This window comes from Callithrix jacchus, chromosome 5 (genome assembly GCF_049354715.1).
Source record: "Callithrix jacchus isolate 240 chromosome 5, calJac240_pri, whole genome shotgun sequence".
NCBI classification, from domain to species: Eukaryota; Metazoa; Chordata; class Mammalia; order Primates; family Cebidae; genus Callithrix; species Callithrix jacchus.
Window position 1 is genome coordinate 5,319,926 of NC_133506.1, and position 19,105 is coordinate 5,339,030.

At 47.2% G+C, this 19,105-nt stretch overlaps 1 protein-coding gene and 1 long non-coding RNA gene across 5 annotated transcripts in view; one reads left to right on the forward strand and one right to left on the reverse strand.

Moving 5' to 3' along the window:
• RALY (RALY heterogeneous nuclear ribonucleoprotein) overlaps window positions 1-6,890 on the reverse strand; it is an 82,848-nt gene extending 75,958 nt beyond the window's left edge. For all 4 annotated transcript variants that reach the window (XR_013535028.1, XR_013535027.1, XM_008995507.5 and 1 more), the window contains exon 1: window positions 6,655-6,890. The gene's annotated coding sequence lies outside the window, so the exon portion shown is untranslated. The remainder of the gene's footprint in view (window positions 1-6,654) is intronic.
• A 709-nt stretch (window positions 6,891-7,599) lies between these two features.
• Window positions 7,600-9,571, forward strand: LOC144582434 (uncharacterized). Its single transcript, XR_013535051.1, has 2 exons — window positions 7,600-7,732; window positions 7,875-9,571. It is a non-coding gene; the product is annotated as an uncharacterized LOC144582434 (long non-coding RNA).
• Window positions 9,572-19,105: the final 9,534 nt, after the last annotated feature.

Below are 19,105 nucleotides of genomic sequence, written 5' to 3' on the forward strand. Positions count from 1 at the left end.
CAGAATTTAACCCTCTGAGATACTCTCAATACTTTAGCAAAGCCCTTTCTCCAGCCAGAGATACTCTTAAGCCACTTCCACAAAAGTAAAAAGGTAGAAATACCACTCAAGATTATCTAGTTCAATTCCCTTGTTTTACAGACAGGAAGACAGAGATCCCAGAGAGTATTAGATAATTAAAATTAACATAGGTTTGGCAAGCATCAAAAGCCCACTATTTTCCCCAGTCAAACTCATTGGTATATTAGGAAGATAGCCAGATTTGCACTTTAGTTAGTAGAGCACTCCCTAGGAAACTCAAGTATGTATCCTCTTAGGAAACCCAAGTATTCAGCCACAACCCCCTACCCCAACCCTAGAATAGAGAACAGGGGGCAGTGGATGTCTTAAATGACTCTTCTGGAGATGGAGACTAGAGCCCAGGGACAATATCCTATCCTTCCTTCCTCCTAGGAGATACAGCACATTGATAACCATGAAAATCATTAAGAAATGACAGAAAACACTAACACTGAGGAAATAAGGCAAAGCTGTGGAAACAAAAGATGACTAACATTAATACTTGAGCAGATACCTGTTTCTACTTATTCATTAGAAGAGAAGGGAGAAGTCAAAGATAGAGAGACCTCCAACCCTTTTGCTGTCCCCACCTCCCAACTCCACTCTTTGGGCCTTTACAGAATTTCAGGGACCCCTGCCCCCCACCACCCCCAGATTATTTTATGAGGAAACAAGGCTATAGAAAGAAAGGGCCTTAGTCCAGCCCACACAGTGACCAAATGATGCACAGGCTAGTGACTAGACTTCCAATTTATTCTACTGTACTCTGTCTCTATTCCTAAGGGTCTGTGAGCTGTACCCTGAGCGCAGGTCTGAAGCTTTGCTTACAGTACCGGGAGTTGTAGGACAAGCAGGTTAACATTACGGCTGTCATTTTCTCCCTTCCAGCTATACATTTTATATATGAAGCCAAAATTGAGTAAGACCAAGACACTCAAGTGAAAACCTTGCTACCTCCACCCCTACTCCCCCCAACCAATGCCAAACTAAGAAGGGGGAGTGGAAGAAAGAAAACACCTGTCCTAGAGATACATTATCTAAACCACCACCTAGAATCATGAAATGTAATTGCTAGAAGGGACCCTGTGGGTCATCTAGTCATTATTCAGATGAATAAACCTAGACACTTGACACCTGAGAAAAATACTAGAGCACAGAGTGGGGTCTCCTGACTTCTATCCCTAATAAAAACCCTTTTGGGTCCCTCTGTATCCTGTCCTACCCTGCCCTGCCCCATCCACCCTCTCCCTAGGCCACTGCTGTATTCAAGCTACTGAGATTTCTGCCCTTCTGGATCATGAGCTCCTTAGGACACATTTTACTCATCGTTGTTTTCACAGTGCCTAAGAGACAGTAAGAAGTAGAGAAGTGGCTTTGACTTAGGAATACGCTGGTACACAAAAAGACCAGTGCCAAAAGACGTAGACTAGAGAAACTGTAAACTTTCCTTGGCTTAATGTAAGCAGTGTCCAGGCTGTGCTGGACTTGCACATCTAGGATTGAATACTTCCTTTCTAAACTATTTCCATCATTCAGTTTAGCCAGGAACACGACCAGTTGTGCCATACTCTCACTCTCTCCCCTTCAGACCTGACACAAAGAACTAGAATCCATAACCAGAGGTAAATGAAAGCATACGTAAGGAGACCCTGCATGAGAAACCCTACCCCCTCCCTTAAGTGCTCCTTCTTTTTCTGTGTCCCCACCTCAATAAACAACACCCATCTACAAAATTGCACCAGGCAAAAACCAGATGCCATCCTGATTCCTTCCTTACCCTCCATACCAATCATCTTTGCTGGAGTGCAGTGGTTCCATCTTGGCTCACTGTAACCTCTGCTCCTGGGTTCAAGGGATTCTCTTGGCTGAGCCTCCTGAGTAGCTAGAATTATAGGTGCCTGCCACCACGCCCAGCTAATTTTTTTTTTTTTTTTTTTTTTTTTTAGTATTTTTAGTAGATGGGGTTTCACCATGTTGGCCAGGCTAGTCTCAAACTCCTGGCCTCAGATGATCCACCCACCTTGGCCTCCCAAAGTGCAGGGATTACAGACATGAGCCACCATGCCCGGCAATTCCACCTTTTTTCTACACACACTCTCACACACTACCGTCATTTGAAACACCATCACCTCTTGACAGCCTCCTAACTGGTCTCTCTGTCCATAGTGCTCTAGCTCTTCAGTCCACTCCTGAACAGGCAGCCAGGGACATCCTTCAAAAATGGCCCCCTCACCTCAGGATGAAGTCCAAACTCCTCAACATAGGCAAGAAGGCCCTTTCCCAACTTGGCCTCTGCTCTGCCTACCATGAAAGTCTCCTGTCTGGCCACATCGATCCAACTCAAGCATTATGCTCCACCCAAGGAACTTGAGAAATTTATTTAGCCCTCTTGACCTGTTTTCTTCAACTATAGGATGGGAATAATAGTAGTACATAACTTCAGGATGGTTATGGGAAGAAATAACACATTTAAATTCTTAGAATAATATCTGATGGATGTAGTAAATGACCAAAAGTCTTAACCTATTATCATCACCATCTCTGAACTTGCTGTTCCTTCTGCCTAGAACAGTCTTACCTCTGCCTCCTCCCTGACTCTCTCAGATCTCTTCTTTTCCTGGCTTATGTCTGTTTTTCTCTTGAGGGCTAGGCTTAACCAATTTCTCCTCCTAAGAAGCCTTCCCTGACCTTCTGCTGGGTTAGGCAACATTTCTCTGTGCTCTCCTGGTGTCTGTCCCTGTCACAATACAACACTTCTCACACTGCCTGTTTCCTTGCCTTTCTTTCCCACTAGGCTACATGAACCCAAATCCCTAAGCTTAGTACCATGTCTGACAGATGCTTACTAATTGTTCAGTGATTGAAAAACTTTCGAAAAATGAGGTATTCAATGAAAGACAATCTCAACAAGTGACCTCCTCAAATGTTAGCCAGGTAGCTGGTCTAAATGACTTTAAGGTCTCTCAAGATTCTATCCAATAAATTCAACACAGTGACCTAATTGGTCACATTTGTTTGAACGTGTAGGCAATGCTGGGGCCATCAAATTTTTAAGGAGTGTGTGACATGACCAGACACAGGATCATGTGTTTGTTACCCTATTAACCATCTCTGAGACACTGCCTCCTCCAATCCAGTTGTTATCAGGACAAAATTCCAACCATCTTTATAAACAGTCCACTCCCCTAAATACACCAACAAAAAATGGTCAAAGGGCATTTTGAAAAGCTATATGCAGCATCTAACTCCATCTTAACCACCTATAAGCAATGAGGAACCATCAACATCCTCTAAGAACCCAAAAGCTAATCCCCCCTGTGTGCCTTTAGGGAACGAGGGGGAAGAAAGAGGGAGCATTTCATAAAGGTGATCTACTTAATCATCCTGAGTAGTTTTGATCCAAGCTGCTATCTCTGCACTGTTATTCCTGACAACTGCAGTCCTATATCCCCAAACCCTGGATGGTCAGAAGGGCAGGTGCAAACAAGGTGAGGGTGAGGAGTTATCTAGATTCTATTTTAAGGGTATAATGACCCAATGTGGTGGCTCACACCAGTAATCCCAGCACTTTGGGAGGCCAAGTGGGGGGATCACCTGAGGTCAAGAGTTCAAAACCAGCCTGACCAACCTGGTGAAACTCCATCTCTACCAAAAATACAAAAATTAGCCAAAACAGGCTTAAGTGATAAAGAACATCAATCTAAGGGAGAGAGGAGTGGGTCTTACTCAGAGATACAACCAGGCCTGGGTTCCTGCTCTGGAGCTGCATACCACATCTCTGCTGCAGGTGAAGAGTACTATTTTGCATTTACAACACACTCTGAAACTAAGGAAAACACTAAGTGTGCCAGCTTTGCGTCACAAAAATACAAATATTGCACGATTCCACTTACATGAGGTTCCTAGAATAGTCAAATTCTTAGAAAGTAGAATGATAGTTTTCAGGGGGTGAAGAGAAGAGGGAATGGGGAGTTAGTATTTAACAAATACAGAGTTTCAATTGGGGAAGATAATGAACAGTGGTGATGGTTGCATAACCATATGAATGTACTTAATGTCACAGAAATACACACTTTGAAATGGCTAAAATTGTAAAGTTTATGTTATATATATATTTTACCACAATTTTCTTTTTTAAAAAGCATGCCAGCTTTAAGATTATACTGTCTGCAGTCTGAACCTGGCTTGGTCACTTACCAGTTAAATGACCCTGAGGCAGGTCATGTAACTTCTCTAAGCTTGTTTCTTCTCTAAAACCGAGATAATAATAATACTTAATTCATCAGTTGCTCTGAGAATTAAGTAACATAGTCCATAAAGTCCTCAGTCCAGTGACTGGTGATACACATTGAGTACCTTAGTAAATTCAGCTATTATTACTACCACTATAAAGCACTTTCACAGCCATTTTCTTACAGTCCCCACAACGATCCTATGAGAGGTTACAGATAAGGAAATTGAGGCTCAGAGAACCACAATGAGTGGCTCAGCTTATGATGCCAAATCAAATCCTCTGCTCCAGGTGTCCTGTATCCTCACTACTTACTCATTCTGCCATCTAAGGCAAGTGCTATGCTACGTCTCCATTCCCTCACAGTAAAAAGGAGACATAAATCAAGCTCTGCAAACTCCCTCACAGAAATGGATTCGAAATTAAATCAGATAATGGTTATGGAAGCATATATAAGCCATAAACATATAAAACTGAAGTGGTGACTTATGACAACTAGTACACCTGTGCTTAAAACTGGCCTTCCTTAACTATAAGGCACAGAAAGTGGTGGAGACTATAAAACTTCCTTGGGGTTTCCAATTACTCAGGATTCCTGGCCTTAAGGCCTGAATAAGTAGTTTCCTGCCCTTTTAAGAAGTGGCAAGGTATGGGAGAAATAAAAATATTACTGGATTAGAAGGAAGAAGACTGGGAATTCTAGTTCTCACTCTGAATGCAGACCACTACTTCCCCTTTCCAAGGTTCAGTTAACAGGGAAGCAGGGAAAGGCAGATATGAAAAAACTGGATCAGATTTAAAACCCCTTTCAGCTCCTACGTAGGACTTCTAAATCCAGAATCCCGGCCAAGACCTACCTGACTCCAAAGGACTAATGCAAACATCAAGAGACTCCTCAAGACCTGGCCCAGAAACTCCCCTGCCTGATTTTTACACTCCCTCAAACCGGATGAAACACACTGGAAAACTGGAACATTTGCCAAAGTTAATTTTAGTTCACTTTAACCACTCTGGGCCTTATCTGAAAATAGGAGAAATATTTGTTTGAAAGCAGATGACTTGAGCGCTATTCCCCTAGCCTCCATCAAACTAGGATCGATATATCTAAACAAAGAGAACCTGCAAGGTCTGAGAGGAGGACCATGCCACACACAAAATAAAGCGTGAATCCCACCGTTTAAAGTCTCAAGGATTCCTTGAGACAAAACCCCAGGGAATTTCAGTTTTGTCTGAGATCTGGAGTCTCCGCATCCATTAACTTCTAACCGCCGCAATACTAGCAAGGAATTCATCCAAACCTTTCCCTTTGGAGATACGGTAATTCCAGAATGAGATTTCATCCACAGTATAGTGGACAACGGCCCAGAAGTCAGGGAAAACCTAGAGCTATGTCCCTAATTAAACGGTGTGACCCAAGGCTCGGTTAAAATGCCCTCTGCACTAAGAGATGATACATCCTCACACTACGAAATTTAATAAATAACAGGTGCTAGCACCGCTCCTTCACACTTCTGTGGTTACTGTGACTTGGAAAAAATTACTTGACCCCTCTGAGCCTTGATTTCTGCTTCTGTAAATGGGGATAAACTAGAAGGCCGTTGTGAGCATTAAAAGAAATAATGTTCCTGGGAGAAGTCTCATTAAATGTTGCCTGTCGGTGTTAAAACACTTCTTTCACATATTAGTTTCCTCCCTGAATCCATGAACACCCCGCGAGGAGAGTTTCCCTCTTCCCCCCATGTCACCGAGTGGCAAACTAGGGCTCAGCCACCGAGGGGACTGAGTGAAATGCGGATACGGCCCCAGCTTGCCCGTTGTTGTTTCTCTCCGAGCCCAAGGTGTGCAAAGAGCCCAGGAGAGGCGGGAGCCGAGGTAGAATCTGCTCTGCGCGCCTCCGGGAGCCCGTAGACCCAGCCCGGGTAGGAGAGCCGGAAGCAGCCGGGGCCGGGCCCGCCCGAGGCCTCCAAGGAGCAGCCTCCATTCCCCTCCCTCCGCCCGTCGCCGGGCGGGGCGGGGCACGAGCACAAAAGACTCCAACTTCCCAGCGGGCGCGGGCCCACCCAGCCAACTACTGGCCCAGGCTCGGCCCGCGGGGAGGGAGCAGGCAGGGAACGCCAGGGCGGCCCGGAGCGGGCGCTGGGGGCTGGGGGCTGGGGCTGGGGCTGGCGACTCGGGGCGGCGGGACCGGGAGGGAGAAAAGAGCGGCGGAGGGGGCCTGGAGTTACTCGGACTCCCAGGACTCCCCGAAGGGTACAAATAAGAGTTTCTAAAAATAGCCAGCGGCCCGCCAGAAGTGGGTGAACGGAAAGGCACAAAGCACACACCCTTCCCGCACCCCTGAGACGCCCGCAGCCCCCGCTCACCCGCTCCCAGAGGTCTGGAGGAAGCCGCGCGGCTGGGAAGGAGGCGGTGCCGCTGCACTCGGGGACGTAAAGGAGGGAGGAAAAGGGCGGCTGCGGCGGGAGGAGGCTGGGCAGTCGCGCGGGAGTCGTCGTCGTCGTCGTCGTCGCCGCCGCCACCGCCGCCGCTACCGCCCCCTCAGCTTCTTCGGGCTCAGCTGCCCCGCGCCCGCGCCTCTCGCGCGCTCCGCCGCACTGACAGCGACGCGAGCCCCGCAACCGCGAGCCCTGCCTACGGCCAGCACCACTGACGCCCGCGGGGGTGGGAGCACCCGGAGCGGCTCCCCTCAGCTCGGCCCCGCCCGCCACTCTTTCTCTGGTCCAGGGCTCTCCCACGTCTCTGTCTCCAGGGAAGGACACGATGACACGAGCACGAGGATTCCGCAGCCCCGCCCGGAAACAGTCCGGCTCCCCTGGCGCTAGGATTCTCCCCACCCTCCTAGCCAGGCTTTGGAAAGGTCCAGAGCTTCGGCGGGGACAGGAGAAAGGCGGGTCCAGGGCAGGGCCTGAAAGGGAGGAGGGATTGAGACGCGGCTCGAGGGGCGGGGCTGTGGCGGGAAGAGAGAGTCGCTTGCACAGGTTTGGAGCCAAAGTGGGGGCGGAGCTAAGAGTATGGTAAGGACCCGGGAAGAAGCCGCGCAGGTAGGGAAGATGATGCAGGCGATGGGGGCCAGGAGCTAGGACAGTGCTTGAAAGGAGATGCTGTGGGCCTGGCCAAAGAACTGCCCAGAGGGCGGAGCAAGGCGGAGCTGAAGAGGAGCCTAGAGCGCAAAGAAGATAGAAGCGGCCCTGAAGGGGCGGGCCCGGAAGCGGGGGGGAGAGGAGGGGCCCCAGGGGTGGCTGCTCAGGGCGGGAGCCGGAAGGAGGCGTGCCTCAGGGAAGAACTGACGGGTGGTGCCCGAGGTGGGCGGAGCCTGGGGGATGGCGCTCAAACCCGCAGGCCGTGGGTGGTGCCTGCCGGTTTGAGCAGGGATCCGGAAGAGACGAGGCAGGAAGAAACTCCTGGTCCTTTCGCTTTCAAGGAACGTGGCACCGAGACGGGGTGAGTGAGGGACGCTCTTCACTGCCTAAGCTGGGACTGGGCGGAGAGGCCGCGTTGAGGGCGGTCTCCGAAAAAGGTGCGGGAGATGTTTTATAACTTGATCCGGGTGCTAGTCCTCCCTCCTACACATTTCTCCTGCCAGGATCTCTCACTGGAATCCGTGTTCCACCCTCCAGTGAACAGCCAGAGTCTTCCTAATGAGACCACAAGAGGACCGTTGCCCTTCATTCCTCAGCTGTGGACTTCCCCGAAAGTTGAGAACTGACCACATTCTCGATGCCTCCTCTGACCTGTGATTTCGTGACTCACATCGCTTCCCCTGAACCTGCTTAAGAGACGGGATTCCTTAGAATGGAGCAGAGTTTGAATCTGGAGTCCTGGCTTTGCCATACCAGCGGTTATAATTGCCCTTCTGTTTGATGACCTCCTTGCCCCGTTTCAAAAGGAAGATAAATCAAAGAGTTGACGACCTTGAGAGCAATGCCTGGGACGTTCTTCCACAAACTCTGCTTTAATATCACCTCCTCAAAAGAGCTCTTCCCTGGACACCTTGTCTCACTCAAGATGTTCTCTAGTTTGTCTTCTTGTTCTGTCATGTATTTGTCTGTTCATTGTTTATTTGTGTGTTTTTTTTTTTTGAGACAGAGTCTCGCGCTGTTGCCTAGGCTGGAGGGCAGTGGTGTGATATTGGCTCACTGCAACCTCTGCCTCCTGGGTTCAAAGCAATTCTCATGCCTCAGCCTCCCAAATAGCTGAGATTACAGGCATGCACCACCATGCCTGGATGATTTTTGTATTTTTAGTGGAGACAGGGTTCCACCATGTTGGCCAGGCTGGTCTCTAACTCCTGACCTCAGGGGATCCCGCCTTGGCCTCCTAAAGTGCTGAGTGAGATTACAGGTGTGAGCCACCCCGCACCCTGACATGTTTGATTTTTAAGACGGTCTCATTCTGTTGCCCAGGCTGGAGTGCAGTGGCATGATCAAAACTCACTGCAGCCTCAACCTCCCAAACTCAAGCAGTCTTCCCACCTCAGCCTCCCTAGTAGCTGGGACTACTGGCATGTACTACCACTCTGGGCTACCTTTTTTTTTTAACTTTCACTATATTGTCCAAGCTGGTCTTGAACTCCTGAGCTCAAGTGATCCCCCTGCCTTGGCCTTACAGGTGTGAGTCTCCATGCCCGGCAGAAGGGAGATATTTCTAAGGAAATATGCTGACAATGCTAGCTAACAGTGAGAATTTAATTCCCATGCAGTCTGCTAAGTGTTTTTCAAGCATATTTAATTCTCACAAAATCCCTATGAGGTAGGTACTGTTCTTACTCCGTTATACAAATGAGGCAACTGTGGCACAAAGAGGTTAACTTTCCCAAGGTCATATAGTTGGTAAATGATGGAGTCCTGCAGGTTGAATTACCATATTATCCTACCTCCTAATTATTAAGGACCTAGGATTGTTGGTCCAATAAAGGTGAAGAATGAAGATGCGACATTCTTTTGCTTTCAGGATAGTGTGGCATAGGATATGATACCTACCTAGAGTTGCAGCAGATTTTTTATTTTTATCTTTAGCCACATGAGGTAGGCCAGCCAGAAGACAAAACCATCACATGGAGGAGGGCAAGACAAAAAATATTACAGAATAAAATGAGCCAGAGACTTGATCCAGCCGTTCTTGAAGTTTGACCCACCTCTGGACTTTAACATGAACATTTTTATAGTAATTTGAGTTGTGATTTTTATAATTTGCAGCCATTATTTCCTAACTAAAACATGAGTAGAGTCCAACAGGTGGAGCTAATAAACAATAAAATGTCAAGGTTGGAGGAATATAATGTAATTTTGTTCGTCTGCATTTTTAATCCCCCTAGTAATCCTACAAGGTTAGTTCTGTTTTTTTTCCCCGATTTCACAAATGAGGAAATGTGATATGGCCAATGTATGGCTACTCAGGAGGCTGGAGCAGGAGAATCGCTTGAATCCGGGAAGTGGAGGTTGCAGTGAGCCGAGATCATACCACTGTACTGTAGCCTAGGTGACAGCGAGACTCTGACTCAAAAGCAAAACAAAATGTTGTTATCAATGTGAAAGGCATTCTACTTTCTATTGGAATCCATAAAATCATGAGCTATTACAACTGGAAAATTTCTCCAAGACACCTCATCCAGGGGTTTTCAAACTTCTCAAGCTGTCCACCCTTCTTACCCAAGACCTTTCACAGAAAGGCAATGTATAAAACAAATGAGGGAGAGGGGGTGGCTTTGCTTGAAGCAGGGGAGAGGAACCCAGAGTCATTCCTACTAGGCCTCTCCACAAGCCACCCAGCCACAAGCGACCCTTCTTAAGCAGTGATCCCTCCACAAAATCCCAGGGTGTTGCAGAATAAAGTCTAAGAATCGCCATTTTTTCCCAGGTCCTGTTTTACCCATAGGAAAATGGAGGCTCAGAAAAGCATAGAGATTTACTTAATGGTTTCTGGAGGAAGTCAGTGGCAGGGAGGAATACCTGCCTCACAGGATAATGCACTTCCCAGTGGGAATAATGCTATCTCCTTCCTGCTCTGCGTTTGAGGATAAACCCTGTCTTGGCTCCTTCCTGACGGGAGAGAAGTAGCCCTCCTGGAACTGCCTCAACGCTCCTGGTAATCCCCAGTGTTCTCAGTTGCAAATTATGAAACATAAATAAACTCAGGCTAACAGACACAACAAAGGAATTTATCAGGAAGGAATGGGGAGTTCCCAGAACTGATAGGAAAGCTGGAGAACCAGCCTCAGAAAAGGCACTGAAGTGGTGAGCACAGAGACTTGAATGTTGCCAGGACTCTCCTCCCAGTCGTCCTATCACTTCTCTGTGTGTGAGCTTTCCTCCTCAAGGCTAGACACATGGCTGCAGCAGTGCTCACCCACTCACAGCTCGCCCACTCCACCAGAGAGAGACAAAATTTCTGCTTCTGGTCTGAAGGACAAATTTTAGGGAAAAACTTTGATTGGCCCAACATAGGTAAGTCCCTGACCCTGATCCAATCATCTGTGGCTGGAGAGCCAGGTGCTGTGACTGGCCCAACTTAAACCAGGTGCCACTCTTTAACCAATCATTGTGAGTGAATAGGGAAGTGGGACATACCAGGAGATGGCAGTGCCATCAGAACCATATGATCAAAGAAAGATGCATTTCCCAAAAGATGGAGTTCATGGTCTAGGCAGATTGAATAATAGATTTTGACTACACCTGCCTCAGAGTCACCCCCACTAATACCTTACTCACTACTCAACTCATCATTTCCTCCACTGTGCAAAATCCTTCAGTGGCAGGCACAGTGGCTCACACCTGTAATCCCAGCACTTTGGGAGACCAAGGAGGGAGGCTCACTTGACGTTAGCAGTTCAAGACCAGCCTGGCCAACATGGTGAAACCCCCATCTCTACTAAAAATACAAAAATTAGCCTGGCATGGTGGCGGGCACCTGTAATCTCAGCTACTCGGGAGGCTGAGGTGGGACAATCACTTGAACCTGGGAAGCAGAGGTTGCAGTGAGCCAAGATCATGCCTGGGAGACAGAGTGAGACTCTGTCTCAAAAAAACAAAAACAAAACAACCCTTCAACGCTTTCCTTTTGTCATCAGCATGGATCAAAAACTTAAATGTATGCCGGGCACAGTGGCTCACATCTGTAATCCCAGCATTCTGGGAGGCTGAGGCAGGAGGATTATTTGAACCCAGGAGTTTGAGACCAGCCTGGGCAATGTAGTAGGACCCTGTCTCTACAAAAAAAATGTTTTTAATTAGCCAGGCATGGTGGCATGTGCCTATAATCCCAGCTACTTGGGAGACTGAGGCCAGAGGATCACTTGAGCCCAGGAGGCCACAGCTATAGTGAGCCATGCTCATACCACTGCACTCCAGCCTCAGCAACAGAATGAGACCCTGTCTCAAAACAAATAAACAACAACAATAGCAAACCCTCAAGTGTCTACAGGGGCTAGAAAGCAGGTTGGGGTGAGACAATAGAGAGTGGAGAGCAATGTCATGAACTGGAGAGCATGTGTCGCATACACAGAGGACAGCCAGCCAACTGTTCCTAGAATGCAGGTGCTGAGATGCAGGATTCTTCAAGAGAGCCCCCAAATCTGGATTTTCATATAAAATTTTCCAATTTCTAAATGTTGGCTTAACTATTTTTTAAAAGCCTGTGCGAGCCAAATGAATTATGTCTGAAGGCCAATTACTGTTGTAGGCTGTGGTCTAAAAATGGGCAATCTCTGACCTTTATAGGATAGTCTATAATCACACACCCACCTTTGGGGTCTATTATTTATTGCTACATAAGAAACCACCCTGAAAATGCAGTAACTTAAAACAACAATGATTTGTTCCTTCTCACAATTTTATGGGATAACCAGGTAGTTGTTCTGCTCCATGTGATGTTGGCTGGGAAAAGCTTCCTCCTATCTCCACCTCCATATGTTCTATTTCCTTTTCAAGCCCAAGTGCCAATGGCACCTCCACCCCAAAGCCTGCCTCATCTGTGCCACATAAATTGCCACTGGCCAAGTCTAAATGAGATGCTGTGCTCTCCAAGCTTTGTTGCTCTTTATGTATAACTATTAGAGCACACATCCAGCTCACCGAGAGGACGGAGGTCTGCCTGATCCATCTTTGTATCCTCCTGGCACAGTCACAAGGGAAAGCCCCATGAGTGCTGTCAGATTGGATTGAACTGAACTGACCATTGGAGATATTTAGTCCAAATTGCCCATTTTACAGATGGAGAAATGAGGCCTGGAGAGGGGAGTTCACACATCATCACACTGAAAGCTGCCCATCAAAGAGTTGCAGAACCAGGGCTACAGCTCTTGCATCTTGACTGCTAGTACAGTGCAGGTGAAACTCTGTGTTTAATCCTTGTTGATGTGGATGTCTGGGGCTTGAATAGAAGACATTTCTCATTTCAGATGCACCCATTAGCAGGTCTTAGCCAGGAGCTGGGCCCTTACAAGTATATATTGCAAGTAACTGATGACCTTGAAGCCAGAAATCGAATGAACCAGCCTCAGTTCAATCCACTTACTGGACAAGCTCCTCAAGTACTCTAAGCCCCAATATCCTCCTCTGTAAAGTGCGCATAAATTACATTTACCTGAGGGTTGCTGTGAAGGCCAGAAATAATATATGTAGTGTCCCCTGACACACAGAAGGTGTTCAAGAAATAGTAAGCCCTTCTAATGATTGTTATTGATGACAAAGAGGATGAAAAAACAAATGCTCTGACTTCTCAAAGGAGAGAGAATGATCCCTGAGGGCATGTCTTGGAGAACATAAATCCGTATCTTCTCTTTCCTGAACAAATTTCCTTTGGAAGGGCACAAAGGGAACAAATTCCCTTTTTAGGAAGGAAGGGGGGGAAGGAAGGATGGAAGAAGAGAGGGAGGAAGAGTTGGCAGGTTGTGACTGTCTCTACCTCTCCCTGAGGCTTGCTCTGCTACCCCCACCCCAAGCTCTGGTCCATCCCATTTCCATGCTGAGCTCAGGCAACACACAGAAATATTGGTGTCAGACCACCAGCTTTGAGCCATCCCAGCTGGGAATCCCCAGGATATCAGCAGATTTGGAGCATACAGTTTCCACCCACTGTTACTGATGGCTGCAGAGCTCAAGGTTATGCAGGAAGCTCTCATAGGTCAGTGCAAAGTTATATGTCTCTCATTCCTTACTGACTCAGCCCTCAGAGCCCTTGTCCCTGCTCTCTGCCTTGCCCCTAGTCTTCACTAGTGTTTTATCAAACAGAAGAGAGGCTGGCATCTTTAAAGCATGGTCTTTATTAAGTAGGGGGAAAATCATTCCACACCTTCCCTCCCAATACCTCCCTCACTAGTACCTTCAAGCCTTCGAACAAAAGGGGGCACCTCTCCCCACTTCCCAGTGACCTTCCTCCGGCCCTCGTTGCGTCCATGAGCGACACAAAGGAGATCAGATGCAGCGATGTTAATTGAAATTGACATTAAGTGCTCACTTGCTCAAGCAGAAGCACATTAGAAGAAATATAAACGAGGAAGACATTGGGTCTGTGACATTTGTTCTAATGAGAAAAACTATCTCAACATCTCATTCAAAAAGAATTGAGTGCCCAGGAAATGACAGATACATGAGGCCTTCCACCCCCACACCACCCCTAATACTCAGTAGTGTCACACACACTTGCAGGGACTTTTCAGTCATCCTTGCTTCAGTCGTGATTCCCCAGGTGCATTTCTGCAGGTGTCACTGAACACATTCTCCCTCATGTTCTTCATCTGTTTCTTCAAATCTACTTCTCCATATTATTTTAAGAGTTTGTGGCCAGATGGTGGTAGCATGTGCTCCCAGATGTTCTGATTTGCTATACCTCAGGAATTCTTGACCAGGTGGCCCAAGAACATCTCAGCTTTGCATCCAATAAGGGGACCCTAAGACTAAAAGAATGCCATCTGAAGAAGAGAGAGAGATACCCAATTACCCAGTTTTTTTCATTGTTGTTTGTTTGTTTTCTTAGACAGAGTCTCTGTCACCCAGGCTGGAGTACTGTGGTGCGATCATAGCTCACTGCAGCATTGAACTCCTGGGCTCAAGCAGTCCTCCTGCCTCAGCCTCCTGAGTAGCTAGAACTATAGGCATGTACCACCATGCCCAGCTAATTTTTTTAGAAATGTGTTTGTAAAGACAGGACCTCGTGATGTTTCCCAGGCTGGTCTTGAACTTCTGGGCTCAAGAGATCGTCCCACCTCAGTCTCTCAAAGTGCTGGGATTACAGGCATGAGCCACCAGACCTCGCCCAAGTTTCTGCATAAAGAACATGAAGGTATTCCTTAGATCATGCTTTAAATGGTGCCTCATGCCTTTATGGTTATTAGTGGGCAGTTGCAAGGCATAGATACTATTGTTGTCTGTGCTGTATCATTTCCCTATATTCTTAAAAGTATCTGACTTTTTTTTATTTTTATTTTTATTTTTTTTTGAGACAGGGTCTCACTCTGTCACCCAGGATGGAGTGCAGTGGTACAATCATAGCTCACTGCAGCCTCAACTTCCTGGGCTCAGGTGATCCTCCCACCTCAGCCTCCAGAGTAGCTGGGACTACTGGCGTATGCCACCATGCCCGACTAATTTTCGTATATTTTTGGAAAGCCAGGGTTTTACCATGTTGCACGGTCTGGTCCCTAACTCCTAAACTCAAGCAGTCTGCCCATCCCAGACTCCCTGTAAGTGCTGGGATTACAGGCATGAGCCACTGTGCCTAGCCAGCATCTGATTTTTCTGTGAGCCTCTACTTTCATTCTTGGTCCAGGCCTTAAAGAGTATGGAAACTGAAGTCCGATTGCCTAGGTTTGAACCCTGGCTCTGCCATTGACCAGCTGTGTGAACCTGGAAAAATTCCTTAACCTCTCTGTGCCTCATATAAGAAATGTGGAGAATAGAGAAGGGTGGGGAGGGATAACATGGGGAGAAATGCCAGATATAGTATGCACCTATGCAACAATCCTGCATGACCTGCACATGTACCCCAGAACCTAAAATAAATAAATAAATAAATAGGAGGAAAAAAATAAATGTGGACAATAATATCTACCTCATGGAGTTATTGGATTATATAAGTTAATTCAGATAAAATGTTTAAATGAATGACTGGCACATAGTTAACACCCACTAAATGTCATCTAGTATTAATATTACTATTAGTTCAGAAAGGGCTGACTTCAGTCCCCCTGGCCCTGGTGATGGCACCCAACCCAGGCCTGGCCAGTCAGGACATTCTTTCCCCCTTCCCACCATGGAATTCTTCTCCATACATGGACAGTCATACCAGTCTTTTGGATTGGCACCATGGGCTGTGACCTAATGTGAACTCTGAAAGCCTGGTCATGCTGGGCCAAAGCTGCAAAGTAAAGGTAAACATCAAATCTGGGCTGGTTCACCAGAAGAAAACATTCTGAGTAGGGAGACTTGGAGACTATCAAGTTTCACCTTGCAGGTGAAGGCCCTTTCTCCCTACTCTAGCCATTAGTTAGACCCAATGAAAATATTGCAGTAGACTGTTAATTTGGTGGCTTCCAGTGAACCATCCTTCTGGCATTCATACTCCTTTTTTTTTTTTTTTTTTTTTGAGACAGAGTTTCGCTCTTGTTGCCCAGGCTGGAGTGCAATGGCGTGATCTCCGCTCACTGCAACCTCCCCTTCCCGGGTTCAAGTGATTCTCCTGCCTCAGCCTCCCAAGTAGCTGGGATTACAGGCATGCACCACCATGCCCAGCTAATTCTGTATTTTTAGTACAGATGGGGTTTCTCCATGTTAATCAGGCTGGTCTGGAACTCCCGACTTCAGGTGATCTGCCTGCCTTGGCCTCCCAAAGTGCTGAGATTCAGGCATGAGCCACCGATTCATACTCTTATGTAGTCCCCTCCCACATTGACTCTGGATTTGGCCATGTTGATGCAGGGCAGGTAAGCTCTAGTTGGGGGCTTAGCCCAAAGCTTGGCTTCATCCAGGAAAAAAATCAAGGGTGAGCCAGTGGTGTTAGATGGCAACTTTCATTGGAGCAGGAGTGCACAACAGCAGTAGAGATAACTGCTCCTTGTGGAACAGGGCTACCACCTAGGTAACATCCCCAGAGTAGCAGATTAGCAGCTCAGGGGTAGTTCTGTAGTCATATCTATACCCATTTTTAATTACATGCAAATTAAGGGGCAGGATTTTCTAGACAAAGGATGGTATTTCCAGGTCATTACCATAGAAAGGGGTGGTAACTTTCAGGTGTTGCCATTGCAATGGTAACCTAACATGGCACTGCTGGGTATGTCTTATGAAGAGATACTTTCACTGCTTCCCTGTTCAGCTACTCTTCAGTGTTGTCCAGAGTTTGAACCCCACCTCTGGAGTTGAGTCCTGCCTTCTACATCAATGTGACAAATGTTGGCAAGTGGGATATCAGCACATGTGATGCAAGCAGAGGTGTGGTAAATGCTTGCACACTGGGGCTTGTTCTCTTGGAATGCTCTTACTAGGGAGCCCTGAACAACTATGTAAGAAGTCTAGGTGCCCTGCTGGAAAGACCACATGCAGAGAACATGTGAGGGCAAGAGACCCTAAAATTACATGGAGAGAGTCAGGTCAGCCATCCCAGCTTCTCTGTTCAGCCCAGCCATCAGCCAGCCTGCCAGCTGAATGCAACCATAAGAGTGATCACCAGCAAGATCACTAGAAAAACTGCCCAGCTGAGCCCAGCTCCAATTGAACAATCATAAGCAAATAAAATGGTTATTGTCTTAAATCATGAAGTTTTGTGGTAACATAGCAATCGAAACAACAATCATGTTCAATAACATTTCCTAGCTCCACAGAGTTCTCAGAGCTTTCCCACATCTAAGACAGTAGGATTGCTATTAGCCTCATTTTACAGAAGCTGAGACCCAAAGATAGGAAGCAACAGCCCCAGGCAAGCAGAGACAAAGCTGTCACATTCATACACTTCTGAGTGAGCTCCTTCCACTGCATCTCCCACTGCAGTAGCTCCTGTCCAGTTGAAGAAACTTATAAACAGCAGCAGAAAGTGGTGACATGTAGGAGCACAGGACTGGGAATTCACAATAGCCTGGCTTGAAGTTGGCCATTATTTATCTGTATGAGCTTAGACAACTCAAACCACTTCCCTCTCTGAACCCGTCTTTCCAGCTGTTCAGTGAGAGGGGAAGAAAGCTGAAATGCTCACAGGGCCAAGCAGATAACACAGACAAGAGAAGCAGGTCAGGTGAGGACTATAATGGCTGAGCCCATGCCCTTCTAAGGGTGGGGGAGGTAGTCGCTACCCAGCTTCAACCAACTGTTACCATATGGAATAGGGGCCCTTTTTTTCTTTTACTTAGGCAGGAAATGTAGACTATGATGTTAAATTTCCCAACATTAAAATGTTATATGCAGCTCAGGAAAAGCAGGGAAAAGGAAAAAAAAAAAGTTATTAATTCATTTGAATTTTTTTTTTTTTTTGAGACGGAGTTTCGCTGTTGTTACCCAGACTGGAGTGCAATGGCACGATCTCGGCTCATCGCAACCTTCGCCTTCTGGGTTCAAGCAATTCTCCTGCCTCTCGAGTAGCTGGGACTACAGGCGCGCACCACCATGCCCAGCTAATTTTTGTATTTTTAGTAGAGACGAGGTTTCACCTCGTTGACCAGGATGGTCTCGATCTCTTGACCTCGTGATCCACCCACCTCAGCCTCCCAAAGTGCTGGGATTATAGGCGTGAGCCACCGCGCCCAGCCATCATTTGAATTTTTAAGAATAGGCTGGGCAGGTGGCTCACACCTGTAATCCTAGCACTTTGGGGGACCGAGGCAGGCAGATCACAAGGTTAGAAGTTCAATACTAGCCTCGCCAATATGGTAAAACCTGGTTTCTACCAAAAATACAAAAGACTGGGCGTGGTAGCTCATGCCTGTAATCCCAGCACTTCAGGAGGCCAAGGCGGGCAGATCACAAGGTTAGGAGTTCGAGACCAGCCTGACCAACATGGAGAAATCCCATCTCTATTAAAAATTTAAAAAAATTAGTTGGGCATGGTGGGCATGCCTGTAATTCCAGCTATTCAGGAGACTGGGGCAGGAGAATCGCTTGAATCCAGGAGGCAGACGTTGCAGTGAGCTGAGATCGTGCCATTGCACTCCAGCCTGGGCAACAAGAGTGAAACTCTGTCTCAAAAAAAAAAAATTAGCCAGGCATGGTGGCGTGCACCTGTGGTCCCAGCTACTCTGGCGACTGAGGCAGAAGAATTGCTTGAACCTGGTAAGCAGAGGTTGCAGTGAGCCGAGACTGTGCTACTGCACTTCAACCTGGGCGACAGAGCAAGACTCAGTCTAAAATATGTGTGTGTGTGTGTGTGTGTGTGTGTGTGTGTGTGTGTGTGTGTGTGCCATTCAAACCTATAGGCTGCTGGTTTGAAAACCTGGATCAGATTATTTCAAAATGTTCTGCTATGGTTTATGCTGACATCGAAGAAGGATGCCTACCGGTCCCAGCCCTGCCCTACGCACACAGAGCAGTTCCATCTATCTCCCCAGCCCAGCTCACAGAACCTGAACACCGGGGAAGCCTTGCCTTGGCTGTGGTCACCATCTTTCTCTCCCAGGACTCTCATCTCCAGCCCTCCCGCCCCTCTGGCTACAAGGAATGGGGTGCAGAGGCCCAGCTTTGAATGCCTAAAGTTGCTGGAGCTTCAAAGGAGGACCAAAAGTGGAAAAGAAGCATTCATTAGGCAACTACTGTGGGCCAAGTATGATGGTGGATTTCAGCCTCATGTAATAGCAAAGGGCCCCATGACTATGAGGACCTAAGGGATTGGAGGAGT